General features: G+C 41.8%; 1 protein-coding gene across 2 annotated transcripts in view; it reads right to left on the minus strand.

Annotated features, from left to right (window-relative positions):
• galnt1 (UDP-N-acetyl-alpha-D-galactosamine:polypeptide N-acetylgalactosaminyltransferase 1) overlaps positions 1-15,128 on the minus strand; it is a 38,653-nt gene that overhangs the window by 15,874 nt on the left and 7,651 nt on the right. The window contains exons 1-2 of one of the 2 annotated variants that reach the window (XM_071470471.1): positions 7,386-8,709; positions 6,376-6,488 (exon numbers count right to left, since the gene is read on the minus strand). The gene's annotated coding sequence lies outside the window, so the exon portion shown is untranslated. Of the gene's footprint in view, positions 1-6,375; positions 6,489-7,385; positions 8,710-15,128 lie in introns of those variants that run through there. The other variant, XM_071470470.1, reaches the window with a different exon arrangement.

A 15,128-nucleotide genomic window follows, 5' to 3' on the forward strand; every position in this document is an offset into this window, starting at 1 on the left:
CATCAAATCAATTACACCACAGTTACGTGCAATGAAGGATGCAAACGTGCAAGTGCATAATGTAATATCAGTTTACAAATCACCAACCTGGTATGCAGTAGATTGATTTAAATTTAAAATCTGACCATTGGTTAACAAGTCTCTTGGTGAACTGGCCATTTGACGTTGGCCTTTTTCACTTTATCAGTATTTAGCTTTGCTGTCCCCAATCTCTGGTCCTACCTCCTAAACAATCTCTGACACACTGAAACACAAGATGGCTTAAAAAGAAAATGACACTTGTTTTAAGTTTGGGGAAATGGGTTTAGGAAAAGTGCGAATGAAAACACCAGGAAAAAGCTGGCAAGTGGATCATGAGATAGGATTATTTTGTCAAACTACAACTTTTTAATTTAAGATGCTCTAATGTTACACAACACACTGTCTACTCTGCAGCTTAAAACCAATACATGTTTTGCATTTATATCATTATTATCTACCTATTTGTAACATACTTTTTGTTTATATTTGCCATAACTTTTTTTTAAAAACATGACTATAACCCACCTACCTTTTAATTTCTCAAAGTCACAATTGTCATTTATCATCCTCATACAAGGAGGTCCTTATTTGAGTTACTAACAGATTAATACAGGTTCGTACTAAGCAGTTGTAAATGCCTACTGTGTATTTCTTTACAGTTCATCTACATTAGGTGACACTTTTGACACTTTTGACACCTGGCATCCTGTGCATGTGTGTGTGTGTGTGTGTGTGTGTGTATGTGTAAGAGAGGAAAATGGCTCTCTAGCTTCTGTGGCGTTGCTGTTGTCGTCTTGAGTGTTATCAGTGCAGCATGTTCACACCGCTGATTGTGGTTGTGTTTCTCACACATGGGTGTTACTCCTAGTGCAGTGAGTGTCAACACATGGGTGATGTCTGAGTGCTACAGAAAACTGCCATGCTATGCGATGTTGAATGTTACCGTATCTCTTCATAACACTCATCATTGCTTTTTTTCTACATCTACTGTCTTTGGTAATTTCTGTATTGTTTTGTTAAACAAGTTTGTTACAGTAAAGCACAGGTTTCATCCATTTTTCCCACCTCATCTCTGACACACTTAAAATTCAAAGACAGCCAGGAAAACAGCTGAAAACCAATATAAAACAAAATACACACACAAAACCGATTCTCTTACATTCCTTTGAGGTAACCCTTTGGAAAAGTCATGAATCTCATGGACATCCTCAAAGATTTCATCAATTTACAGTCTCACTGTTTGGATCACTCCTCTCAAAATGCTTGAAATTCCAGCACCAGTGGGAAGCCCTCTGTTTCTCTGACCACTGCAGGATTGTACTGGCCTCACTTGACCTCCACAAAGTAACATGACACAACCTAATAACACAGCAGAAGCTTGTATACATCTCTCTTTCCATCTTTCCTGGTGCACAGACAGAGCAAGGCACATATGCCAAACATATAACGGTGCAATAAGACGGAGAGAGACACCGACGTGGAAGCACTCTGTCAGAGAAAGACACAGATATATTCTTGCTCACAAAGTTGTGTCAAAATGCTGTCAGAGGGATGTCAACTGGTTTCCCCGAACGCCATTTGATCCTGGTGAACATAAAAGAAGTAGACAGCAGTGCTCCAAGCAGCAGTGGAGAAGATTTATAAACATGTACATTGACTAAACGCACACATATACACACACCTTCCCACTGTTGTCTCTCAGCCATGCCCCTTCACCCACTGTATTTCTAATTGGGCATGGCAGAGGACACCTCAGGTCTCCTCTGTGCTCACGGCAGCCCTGGGCCTTGATTCTCTGTGTGTGTTGCATGTGTGTGAGTGTGCGTCAGTTTAGTTTATGTTGGTCGCTAGTCTCTTTGAAGTCTCTTTTAAACAGCCTGGCTCCCTATGACATTAAACAGACACACAGTTCTCCATCCCTACATCTCTGCGCTCTCTCCCTAATCCATTAACATATCACGTTCCCTCCATCTTTCTTTTATATCTCCATCCTGGGCATCTCACCCTTTCCCTCTCAGCCACCCCACCCCCACTCCTCTGTTCGTCTCTTAGAGATGTCGTCTCCTTTCAAGAGCGGTTGCCATCACTACTTCTCTACAAGAACACAATTTCCCCCTTCACATCCTTCTCTGTGTCTCTCTTCATATCCCCTCCTCTCCTCTTCTCCACAGGCTTAATCCCCCTTTAGAGATTGCACAACCAGTGTTTCTCACAACCACTTGGAAAAAACTCTGCAAAGGAAGAGGATCCAGGGCTTCACTCGCTTCACAATTTATAACTGAGAGCAAGGAGCCTCCCTTCTGGGGATTTAATGTTTATATCTCTGAAAGAAAATTAAGAGGAAGAGAGGGAGATAGTATTTATATAAGAGAGTGCCAATAAAAGAGAAGGATTTTTGTGTCGTTAATCAACACAAAGTTTGTGCTGCTAATTCATATAATGAACTTCTATCATAGTTTATTTGTTTGCCCTCTGTACAGCCTTGTTTATTTTTTATTATACAAAACCACTTTTTCCGTCATAAACAAACATGTATAAATGCATGTTGCTACTTGGCACATCTTCAATGGAAAATAAAAGAGATGATGCTACTCAAGTGTGTGAGGTGTCCTTGAGTCATGTGGACTTGATAAACTCAACAGTTTCCAAGACATCGCTGATGGGGATGGTGATTTTCTGAACAGTTGTAATGCCTCTCTCAACTGGAGCAGAACAAGGCACAGGCTAATATTAGGGAAATGAAAGAGAACAAGGTGGCCCGCAGCCCGGTCTCCATTGCTCTCTGTGGAGTAGCTGAGATACACAGTTACTCGAGGCAAAAAGGTCGGGGTCACTTCATTTCCAGGTCATAATCTCAACTGCAGAACATAGACTGGTCCCATAGAGGAGGACATCGAGATAAGGACTGGGACAGACAAAGGCAGAGAGAAAGACCTGACATATTTCTGTAATGCATTTGACTGCAGTGCTTTATAGCACAGGTGGGTCACTTTGGCTGACTCAAAGACCACCCCCACTAACATACCAAAGTTATTACGCTTTTATGAGATAAAACATTAACTTTTTGTGAAAAAGAGAAGAGGCATTTTTACCCACAGCAGATACTATAAACAAATATTTCAAGAGTCTGACTATTGTTTAATATGTAATCTGTAACTAAATCAATCACAGACCAAGGTGTAAGTGTCTCAGCTTGGCTAAACATCCTGGGGGAAACTCCTGATTTCTGTGCATTACTGGCGATGAATATTAGGGCTGCCCCCTAAATGTTGATGATCCCCCCTGAGCCCAGTGTGACTCTTGACTTGACAAAGTACATTTTTCAAGGTCAATGTCAATAATGTACCTTAATACTGAGTTTGAAGTTTTATTGACTGCATTTTTACTAATTGACAAATACATATTCTAAAATTTAAGGGCTCCTTTTCAAAAGTGCTGTGTCTTTACATTAAAAAAAAAAAGCCTCAAATATCAAGTACTTGTTACACTTGACACATTTGTACTCTCTTGCTACAATGTTAATTCCATTTTCTGTCAGAAAGAGTGTGAGAAAGAAAGAGAGACACGGGGAGAGAGAGAAAACCGAGTTTAAAAAAGGCAAAGAGTAGAACAGATAGGACTGCCCATGGCAGCGTAAAAGTCCCTGTTGAAATTGATTACAAATGCAAAGCTTGGCACAAGCACAAAGTGGAATTAAACACTTCAATCTCCAATCACTCGGGCATTTTCAGCCAAAATCAATATACATTACTGTCACAGACAGTGTTCCTTTGACGGGTGGAGAGAACACTGCTGCCTGGCTACATCAGCAAACCACAGATACATACACAGGCACACGACAAATTAAAAAAAATAAAATATGACATAAGAACATTCACTCCAGCATCTTCTGTCTTGGTCTGTGTGACACAGGTGTGTTGTAATTGTTCTTTTAACAACTCATAATCCCACATTTTTTCTCCATTGACATCTATTCCTCTCTCTCCAGCAGACATGATTTCACCTCACAAATATGCAAAGGTTCGGAGCAAAGGCTTTGATGGCACAGTTGAAGAAAATAAAAGCATAATATAAAAATTTACACAATTAAAACACTTCCACAGACTGTGTGTTAATTGTTGTTAATGCATGCATACACACAGATCAAATCACCATACTTACAGTCTGAGCTGTTTGACCCAGCAGGTTTGTGTGTCTGGCCTCTGCTGTATTTCAGCTCTGCTCCTTCTACTACTGCTCATGCCAACCAGGCAGGATTTACAAGGCTCTGGCGTCACAGCAGGGTTTCCCTGCCTACTAACCACTTTAACAGTCTACTTTGATTTTTTTTCTGAACATAAAACCAGTCTTTTGTGGCTATTTAAATACAAACTGTTTTATAGTACCATGAGCAAATAAGGGCAATGTTCCTCACTCTAAATGCAGTATTTTTAACTCTCAAGTAATGTCATTATAAAGTTTTTCTTCTTCAAGAATTGTTTGGTTTTACTTGTACTGGAAAGGCTTTGAGAGACAGCTATGCCCCACTAGAATAAAAAAAATTTGCTTTCCAGGCAGCCATTGGTCAATACTAATTTCAGCACAGTATAAAAGTTATGCAAGACCCTTTAACGGCTAAATACCAGAAAAACACATAATGACCAAACATGGACATCACTACAAGGATAATATGGTTTTGAGAGTTCCTTGCATTAAAATTGTCTCTGTTCAGCAGCCAAGTATTCTGATACTGTTGTTAATCTGCATCATTATACAATGATAAATCATAACAGAACAATGAGTTTATATAAGAATGCCACCCACAAGCACCCACATCGGATTTTATCCAAATCTGTCTTAATACAGTCAGGTTTTGCACTTGAAAATCAGACCCTCACCATGGCAGTGTTATTTCATCTACTCTCACCAATAAATTGCAAGCAATCTCTTTCTCTTGAACATGCTGTCTCCTTGTTTGGCCCTTTAAAACAATATCCAAACACCATAGTATTTATTGTGTGCTCTTACCCACCTACCTACTGTAAGAACTAAGAGAACATGCCTGATAAACACAGTCCAACAACTGCAACTATTGGGTAATCAATAAACCCTACACAGACAAGCTGGTACAAGTCAGACATCTCATCAAGAGTTGACACAGTTTCATTCTCAAGAAGGAGTGCAGCAAAAATGAGAACCAAGATCATCCTTAAACTGGAGGCCCCACATTCAAGCCATTAGTCAGCACACATCTGTAATGTGCTGAAGCAAAACAGTTTATCACCAACTATGGATTTGGTTTGCACTGTATATCACATCTTAACAATCACTATACTTCTTCCATGCAATAAATCATTAGTAATCAAAGCACACAGTAGTGAGGACTCTGCGGGGAGAAGTAATCCTCCCACCATAATAACAGAATTCAGATGGCTTTAAACATAATTGAACAATATTAAGTATTTCAACAATAACAATAGCTTCAACACATAAGGAGAAGGTCAGGATAGTGGAGCGAGCTGCACCAACAAGTGGTTGTTTGTATGACAATACCACTAGAATAATAGTAGGGACCACCAGGGTATGTTTGACTCATCAGTGGCAAATCTGCTGTTGTACATGTACAGTGTTTTAGTTTATTGTTTTGTCTTTATGTATATATCTAGATATTTTGTATAGTTTTAATAATGCATATTTCTAACATATGATGATGCTAAAAATGCATGTTCTGATCATACAAAACTAACAGTCCACTGCCAGGGGTGCTCAAGATGCTTTGGGCTCACTTTTAGGGAGCTGTCATGCTGCTGTGCATGCACCTGGAAGCAGCAGCAGCAGTTTAGAGTAGCAGAGAGCAGACGAGCAAAACGAAAATCAAATGTCTGAAGCAGAGCTTGTAGCTCGTATAGGATCATTATCTGTTGTATTTTGGATTAAGGTCAAGTGATGTTATGCAGGAACAGATCAAGTGAACAAATCTTGCGTCTGTGCCACAGAGTAACACACATAATTGTGATCCCAATATTGATCAAAATAATCGGATTATCATTATCATGCAGCCCTGCGGAAGATACTCCTTTGGTTCATCTAACTGCTGAAACCTCACTCATATTATTGCTCAGAACCAGACAGTATGAACAGGAGGAACAACATTGGTATCCTTCTAAGACAGACTTGAAGAAACATGAATCTATCCTTAGACCCAGCTAAACTTATAAAGGTTGGCCTCTACACTTGTATGTGTGTCAATGAGGTACTGATACTGAGGCATGAGAGACACAACTGATAGCAAAACAGCTGATCCAAATAACCTCAGTGTGCTGCCTGAACTAACATGCTTCATTTCATACAGCCCCATCATTCCTGGACACATACCTGTCTAAGTGACAAAAGGGGTCTCTGGTCAGTTGTGAAAGGTGCTCCACCAGCAGGGTGGGGGGGGCGTCAGGGATCCCACTTCCTCCTTCGCTTGTCACTCAAACATGCTCCTTGAAGAGACAGGAGAGAAGCAGACAGGAAAAACCTTTTGTTTAACTACAGATGTGAAAAAGCAGTATGCACACTAAGCAGTTGTAGAGATATGTATGACTCTTGTGTGTCTTGTGTGTCAAGACTACTCTAAATAAAAATTGTCTTTTTGTTCATTTCTCTCTCATACATTCCAGTTACAGTATGTGGAGAGTCTGAGTGCGCTCTGATCGCACCTTGGGGGACAAAACCTGAAAACACAACCACAGGAAGACGAGAGAGAAGTTGTCACTCAACTGACTCAAACTCTCTTCCTGGCTGTGCACACGGAAGAATAACACTCATCTTTCTCATGTATTTACACAGTCAGAGTCACAATGTCACAAGGCATGTTTCTAGTTGCGCCAACACTTCCCGGCATGAGTGTAAATGCATCATCAAACATGTCTGAAAAGTGGACTTTAAAATGTGTCAGTCATTTACAAAATCATCAGCATAGCTCTGTATCTCTCTGTATTGTGTTATAAATCCATCATCCACCCGCCTTCCACACCCACCCAAAGGTTAAACATAGCTAAAGGCACTTTGCCAGCCTTGGAGCAGGATAAAAAGAGAGGGAGGGAGAAGACAGAGGGGTGAAGGGGGGAGGGAAATAGGGATGGACAACTGACGGATTCTCAGAACTGCTCATTTCACTGGATTAATCTGCTATTTTTAAAAAATCCACAGAGAATGAAGATGAGACTGAATATGACTCAGTGTGGGTGTATGTGTATATGTTTGTGTGTCTGTGTGTCCTTCAATCTGGTCCTTGGCCTACTTTAAAGCCAAGTCATCATTCTGGTCCATTGGGACTTCCAATTGCCAGCCAGTGTATGTGTGTGTATTAACAGTGTGTATTACAAGAGAAGCCATACCATAAATCTCTTCCTGCCAGCCCACACAATCCTGCGTTAGTGAGTGTGAGGAGGCTGTACTGCAGTGCAGGTGTGCTTCAGTATGTGAAGGGTCGTGGCCACCAAAGGTGTCTGTCTGTCTCCTCCTGTGTGAGTCATCATTCCTCATCTCCTCCCTGCTTTTCTTGCTCTCTCTCTCCCTCTCCTTCTCCCTCTCGCTTACACACACACACACACACACACGTGATGTCGCAAACTCTTTCTCCTTCTGTCTCTCTTTTCTATACCTTTATCAATCACACACCTCCTCAAAGTTGGAGTGGAACGTAATCCATCTGCAAATTGGCAGCAAGACAAGTAAGAGTTTCTGTACAGACTCATCAGATTCCCCTGACAATCACAAAACAAGTCTACAGAACAACACACACACAACACCTTAATTCAAATAGCAACCCAGCTGTCTGTGTCAGCAGAGCGAACCTCTTCCTCTGCCCATTTCATGCTCTAGTCCTTCCATGAGTGGTGTATGTAGGGGAGGAAAAAGACCAACAGAACAACCACAAAGGGCAAGATAGACAGACAATGTCTCTATTGTCTGTCCCCTGAGATTGAGAGTGAACACTGTACAACATGGGTTCACAATGTTGTACTTAATTATTGCTGTGCTATTAAACCAAATTTGAATTTGAAAGTTTGAATAAGAGAGAGACTCAACGTCTGTGTGTTTAACTGGGCTCCTGTCCAGCAGTGCAGCAAAGTTGGGAGGTCTTCCAACATATGCAGCTACCTCAGCTTTTCCTACACCTGGTCATGAATTGTTCTGTTATAAAATGTAAACCCTGACCTCATACTGTTAAAAACACAAAAAAACTGCTATAATAGCTACTGCTGCTCTAAGACAGACCTGATTAAACAAGTTTGCTGGCTGTCAACCCAAAGACGCACATAGCTCATGCCCCTAGTACATCAAGATGTGATGTCTCAGTGGTTAGGCTAACAGATGGACACTTAGTCAGATGTGTAATGCAGACCAAGTGAGCAGAGGTGGACCTGTCCAAACAGTGAGCTGTACCAGTGGAACATGACATTATGTGGGCCAATGCCACACTGACACAAGTGTCCACAGAGCAGAGACAGAAACCTATTCCATGTGTGTCCACTGAGATGCAGTTAAAGAGGATTGGTGTTGTGAGGGCTAGTAACTCTCATGTCTATTAAAGACGTTCTCTGTAGGATTAAATATCAGTGTGTACAAATACTAACCTTGTTAAGGGGATCAAATATTAGCCAGACGTGACTGAGCCGCATAAAACAGAGTTTTCTGTTCTGCTCCATTTATTTGCTGTTGTAAGCTTATTTTGATGCATTACACCCTCAAGTCAGCATATGGTAAAATTTAACTTGTGTTGATGCATAGCATGAAAGTATGAAATCTCACACGCACTCTAGCAGAATATAATTAAAACTAGAAGTCGAACCAATTATCAGTATGGTAATGTATTGTATTACTTCCTCTTGCAATACGTTACCGATACGCTAGCACCAAATATTGATGTTTTTACTCAAACATGCTGGCACTGTAAACAGGTTCTACTTTGACCTACCAGAGTCACTACTTTGTGCCTCCTCGTGGAGGTGCCTAATGGCTAATAATGTTAAACTTGCGGTGAAGAAGAAGAGGAAATTCATGGGCAGACAGCGCAGGGGTAGTGTATTCTTTCAAGTCAAATGTCTGGGGCCATTTCGACTTTTACAACACTCATGGCAAAAATAAAGTTGCTAAAGACAATTCGACATTCACCCGTCACACACACACTGCCAGACCAGAGATGCTGTCCTTCACACAATCGCACACATACACTTTAACTGCCCAGTGCTGTGCCAACAGCCTGGCTCTATTTCTTCCAATGGAGAGAGCAGGTCTTTCACTCTCACACACTGTCACACACCTGGGCGGGAAACACATGCAGGCTTCCTGACAAGGAGTGGACCAGTCAGCAGTCTGTCGCTAATGAGACTGAATTTGCACACAGATACACACATAAAAACATACAAATTTGGCATTTTTCTGTCAATGTCCAGTGAGGCAGTGTTACAATGATTTTAAAATAGGGAATAGAGGCCACTGGTACCATAGAGGTATTCTGTATTGGCAGATACCCTGGGCTTAGCTCTCAGAATTGGTATCCGAAGAAAAAAAAAATTCTGCTTCTTAAGCCCCTTACATTGGTTAAAAAAACCCACTTAAACCTGCTAACATTGCAATTTTGTCTGAGATGGAAAAGGGTACAATCGGCAGTCAGACATGGATCAAATGACTCTGCATTAGACACAGGTATTTATTGACTCCAGCTCTGATCAGCATTGATGTAAACACAACACTCAGGTGAGCCCACCCCTTTTCCTGCTGTAACGTCTTTCAGAGCACACAGACACTGGAGACAGACTGGTCAACTGCCCAGCACGGTGCAGTTAAACCAATTTGCATGGCGGCTAGCAGCTTACTCTTTCTCCACTGCGTCTGTGTGTATACTCTGTAACTGCATGGGATGACATTGCTCCTTGCAGTTGTGTGTGTCCTGAGTCCAAACAGAAAGGCAAACTGGACTGGCAGTGGAAAAGGGGTCAATCAGCTTTTATTAGCGGGTTTACCCGTGTTTTTAAAAAACCTGCTTATACCCAGTAATTTTGGTGTAAATACGGTATTACAGTCTTCGGTATCCCTCCTTACTGCTCTTCATTCCAGCTGTGACCAGCTAAGAATCAACGTAGAGAATGCAGCACGGCAGCCAAAAGGCTGGGTCCTCATCATCCTACCCTAATCTTGCCTGTATCTCCGACTGTACTGAACACTCCCTGTTATTAAACGTCAAAGTCTAACTGTCTTCTCCCACACAGACGCCTTTCCATTCCGCCTGGGTCGAGGTAATTCATGTCGTAAATCCAGAGACTGAGTAAGTCTAACAAATGCAGAGGTTAGGATGAGCTCATGGGTGGACTGATGAAGAAATCTCCCCTAGCACAAGTCTCTTTCAGCACGTAAAAATCACTTAAAAGATATCCTGTGGTTTATGCATGTCTACACCAACAAAACACCTTGCGAGCTGAAGTTGTTGATAAAACCTGAGGGCACTGAGGCTTCAAAGCAGGAATGGAGCCAAACAAGGTGGAAGAGCTCTGAAACGACCTTTGTTCCAGACAATTTAGAGGGTGGTGTGGACTGAACTAAGACTAAGAGACAGTCAAATCAGTCCTTCACAATTCCCGAAGCTCAGAGAGAGCACACTGTGACCAACCAGCCATGGCCAAGCATTAAACCTAACTGTTCCGCTCTCTCTCTAAAGACTGCCAGAGAAAGACACTAAAGAGAGCTCAAACTGGGTAAGACAGGAGGAAAGGTCTCTTTTCATAAGATGTTGTGGTAGCTTGCTATAAGCATGTGTGTGCAATGTGTGTGTGTTTGGTTCCCAGCCAGCATTTTGGTATGTGTTATATGGCTCTGTTTGTAGCGTATGTTGTACCAGAGGAAGTCCAAAGATGACATCTTTGGTCTTAGCAACAAACAGTGCTGTGCCAATCCTATGCCAACTGCACCTCCCCTCCACCTCCTTCCAGCCCTCTCTTCGACCTTCTGCTCTGTCAAACACCTTGTGTCTCCAGTGGTGTGGGAAAGGGAGACCCTGAAGGGCCTGCAGCACCTCGTGCATGCACAAACACCAAATCCATGCTAAATAGAGACTAGAGGAAAGGCAACAAAAGATGACAACAACAGTATCACAGGCAACTGTTGCCGTAGCTCACCATTTTTGACAGCTTTCCAGGGGAAGCACAGGGAGGAAAAACAGGAATGCCAGGAATAGAGCAAGGAGAAAATAGGTAAGAAGCAGCTGGTCCAAAGTTCCTGGACACACTACTATATCAAACTTGTCTTGGATGAATTGGCCCCCCAAAAGCCTGTTTTGCTTTCCATAATAAGGACATGCTCTGGGAGACTGTCACTTTCTAGATACACTTCATGTACTTACGCAGGGAGGGAGAGTACGTAGAGGAAGAAAGAGGGACCAGAGAACAGTCAGAAAACGAAAGATAAAAGGAGAGAGCCACAGAGAGAGACCTGCTTCCTGTTTATGGAGAGCAGAGAGCACAGGAAACAGAACAGCAGGCCACTAGTCCCCTGTTAACGGGAATGACAGTGATGATAATACACACACCACACAGATGCACACACTCACTACCTTCCCTCTTCTGTGTCCTGAGTGATTACACAGAACAGATTTAGCTCAAAACTTTCCCATCTATCTCTGTGTGTCCTGGCGACATCTGGAGATTTGCAATTTGTTCTTGGTTCCATGTCTCCCTGCTGTCGCTGCTCTGGCCAGCACCCGTGTTAACAGGATCAAGCTGAAGTGCATGCATGCCCCCAGCTGTGTGTTCAAATGCTCCCGGCAACATTCCCGATCCAGGATAGACTTCCTAGCAATTCTACGCAGCATGCAGTCTCCTTCTCTTTTGGTGTCGTGGCAAAAAGTGGATTCAACACGTTCTGTGTAAAACAGAAGCCATTTTAGCTGCATACACTGCAATAACATTAATGATCCTGAACTTAATTTTCCATTTAGTGCGTTGAATAAAGCAGGGTATTCAGAAGCTTTAAAATGCGCACAAAACAGAGGAGAGAAAAAAACGCAGTGTGCAGAAAAACATCTTCAGAACCCATTTAAAAAATGTGAACACAAAGAATACAAACAAAAATAAAGGTGAAAGGGGAGTAAAATCAAAACAACAAGAAGTGCAGACCTCCACCAAGGCCAGTGTCAAACAACATACACCAGACATCAGGGAAAAAAAAATCAAATTCATAGTAAATGATCTGCATCTGCCCCGAAATTTCATGGGTTCTTCTCTGGCCTATTCCTCATTCCTCCACCAAGTTTGGTGCAAATTGGTTCATTAGTTTTTGCATAATCCTGCTGACAAACAAGCAAAACAACAAACAGACAGGGGCGAAAACATAATCTCCTTGGCAGAAATAATTAGATAAATTCAAGACCACTGCACACAAGAGGCAGGTATGACAGACATCGCTCACACGGTAACAAGTTCCCCTCACTTCAAATCTTTTTCAAGTCAGTTTACAGCTACACCACCGGGAAAAACCCTGGCATTTTTTTCCTTTCATAAATAAATAAAATCAGGAAGATTGCAAACTATAACATGGAGTTAGACCCAAATGCACGACTCAAGGGTTAGGTTTTAGCAGCTTAGACAGTGACATTATAAAAAGGAGAGCTTGCCTTCAAAATCATCTCATCTCTTAACTGCCATTTGAAACTTACCTCCTTAATTATATCAACCAGGATTTTGCCCTGTTCTTGTGTAAACCCTGTGGCTAGAGTTTACTAACTAACTAGTGGTTTTTCTCAGAAATTGTCATGCATTTAGCACCTTTAGCACCTTATGTTGCAAGAAAGAAATTGCTGTCATTTTCAAAAGCTGCAAAGCTGTGGAAAAATGTTCAATTGTTTAATGGAGCTTGTTGGGAACAACACAGAGCCTGAAAATAAACTCTGACTGATACTTCAATGGAATTAGTCCCAAAGGAAGTGAACTGGCTGCATGGAAGTTGGACTGTTGATGTTGAGAACTGAATTGGTTAAACTTAGGTTTGTAAACAATCCCTCTAGATTAGACTATTTCATGTAGAAAAGGTGGTGAATGGAAAAATTTGACAATTTTTTTATGCAAATGTTTCAGTGATGATGCATAATTGCTTGCTCTCACAGGGTATATTGAAACACCAAATTGGATACTGGTTGTCAGAAACATTTTCTGTAAATTTTATTGAACAAACAAACCTAACTAGAGTCATAAAATGGGTTCTTGGTTTATAAATGTCTGGGAATTCATGTCTCACTTAAACGCACTGTGTAGAGTTACAGATCGATATGGCAGAGCAAGCTTTAAATTTAGTTTGGTGCAGGTTTGCCAGAAGTATGCCAATTCACTACCATGTCGGTACTTGCCTGTTTTCAAGTGCTTGCAGGAATGTCATCATTACATCAGTGGTGCGAACTGCTCTGTAATGCAAAGGAAAACTGAGGAGTGCCATAAATGTAACATACCGTTAGTAGGCCCAAAGCTAGGATGACATGATTCATGTGTAGCAGACATCCAGAGACCACCCTATAATATAACTGGCGGGCTAGTGTGCTGAGTCACTGCAAGTGTGTATGGTATCCACTGCCTCAGCCTCAAACAAAAAGCAAATCTATTGTTCTTTCAGATGAGAGAGGGACATTTTTCCTTTCACTGTTCACACTGCCATTAAAAGTAACTGATCAACAAATAAAGACACCCTCTCTAAAAGCTGCTGTCTGTCATTGGCAGTCAGCAGCATCATATAACCTACCTGTCTGTCTGCATGCTTGGTCCTCACTAATCCTGCTATTTAACACTACTGGACCAGTTGAAGTGGTTTGGTCTATGTGACCATAATTTTTTTTTTAATGGACACTTAATGGCCTATTGGCTGCTGCAAAATGCACAATCAGTGCCAAAAGCTCTAAATATACACAAACAATTCAACTGGCATATACACAGATACACACATTTCCTAACCAAGCTAATGCTATCAATATCTAATTTAAGCAGCTCCGTCATGAGGTCAATAGCCTCTATACAAACACACACACACACACACACACACACACACACACACACACACACACACACACACACACACACACACACCTAGTTACACTACATAACCTCCAATAAGCTTTCATTGTGAGTTCGAAACGTTCAGCAATAATTTTGGCTTAATGACTGCAGGTGAAATCCACTATGAGCCCCAGGCATGACTAATCTGTCCATCCTCTTTCCGATCTGGCCTTATTAAGAAGTCACACAGATTTCCATCTCTATTTCTATCACTATGCCTCTGTAAATTCTATGCTAATAAGGCCAGCTCCACACAAGTTCAGATGCTTATGTTTGATAGTTTGAACATATCTGTCTACACACACAGAAAAAAGGATAGAATTACGAACAGATCCAAAGCATTGTGTTTCAGCATAAATGAAAATGCACAGAAAATGCACAATTTAAAAAGCCATTGTACTGTCGTGAAGCATTTGTTTAGCCAGGCAAGTCCCCCTACTTTAAGTATAGAGGCAGTATCCTGCTGTTGTCTCTCTCCGCAGAGCTGCAGCCAAACTGACCCACATCTCAGCCTCTGGCAGATTACACTGCAGCCCATACAACACACACACAGAAATTCCCAGGACACATGAGCGCAGTGCGCTTGACATTTGTGGCTTGTAGAAATGCAATTTCTGGTGGCTTTGCATATACACCCATGCACACACACACACTCGGATAACAATGGGTCCTTTGTTCTGTGGTTCATCAGCTAGGAGTAACTGTTGATATGGCTATCAGTGTGACTGGGCCAGAACAACTCCACTCAAAGAGTCCTCAGACCCGCACACATGCACACAGACACTAGAACAGACACACAGAGTAGCAGACTGGTAGCTGATAACAGCCAGAGATGGATGGTTGCGTGTATGTGGGCCCAGAGGGGAGAGCTGTACCTTGGTCAGGGTGAGCCCAGGGCAGCTCTGTCACACAACTAAGACAGAGCACAGAGCTGCCACAGCAGGGGACTGTCCTTTCTGCCCTCCTCTAGTTCTCCTTCTTCTCTGTAACAAAAAGTTACAGACACATACTACAGCCATGTAACTTAAGAATACAGTCACACAT

This window comes from Trachinotus anak, unplaced genomic scaffold (genome assembly GCF_046630095.1).
Source record: "Trachinotus anak isolate AG129_WGS33_773 ecotype Australia unplaced genomic scaffold, CSIRO_AGI_Tana_v1 ptg000032l, whole genome shotgun sequence".
In the NCBI taxonomy this organism is placed as follows: Eukaryota; Metazoa; Chordata; class Actinopteri; order Carangiformes; family Carangidae; genus Trachinotus; species Trachinotus anak.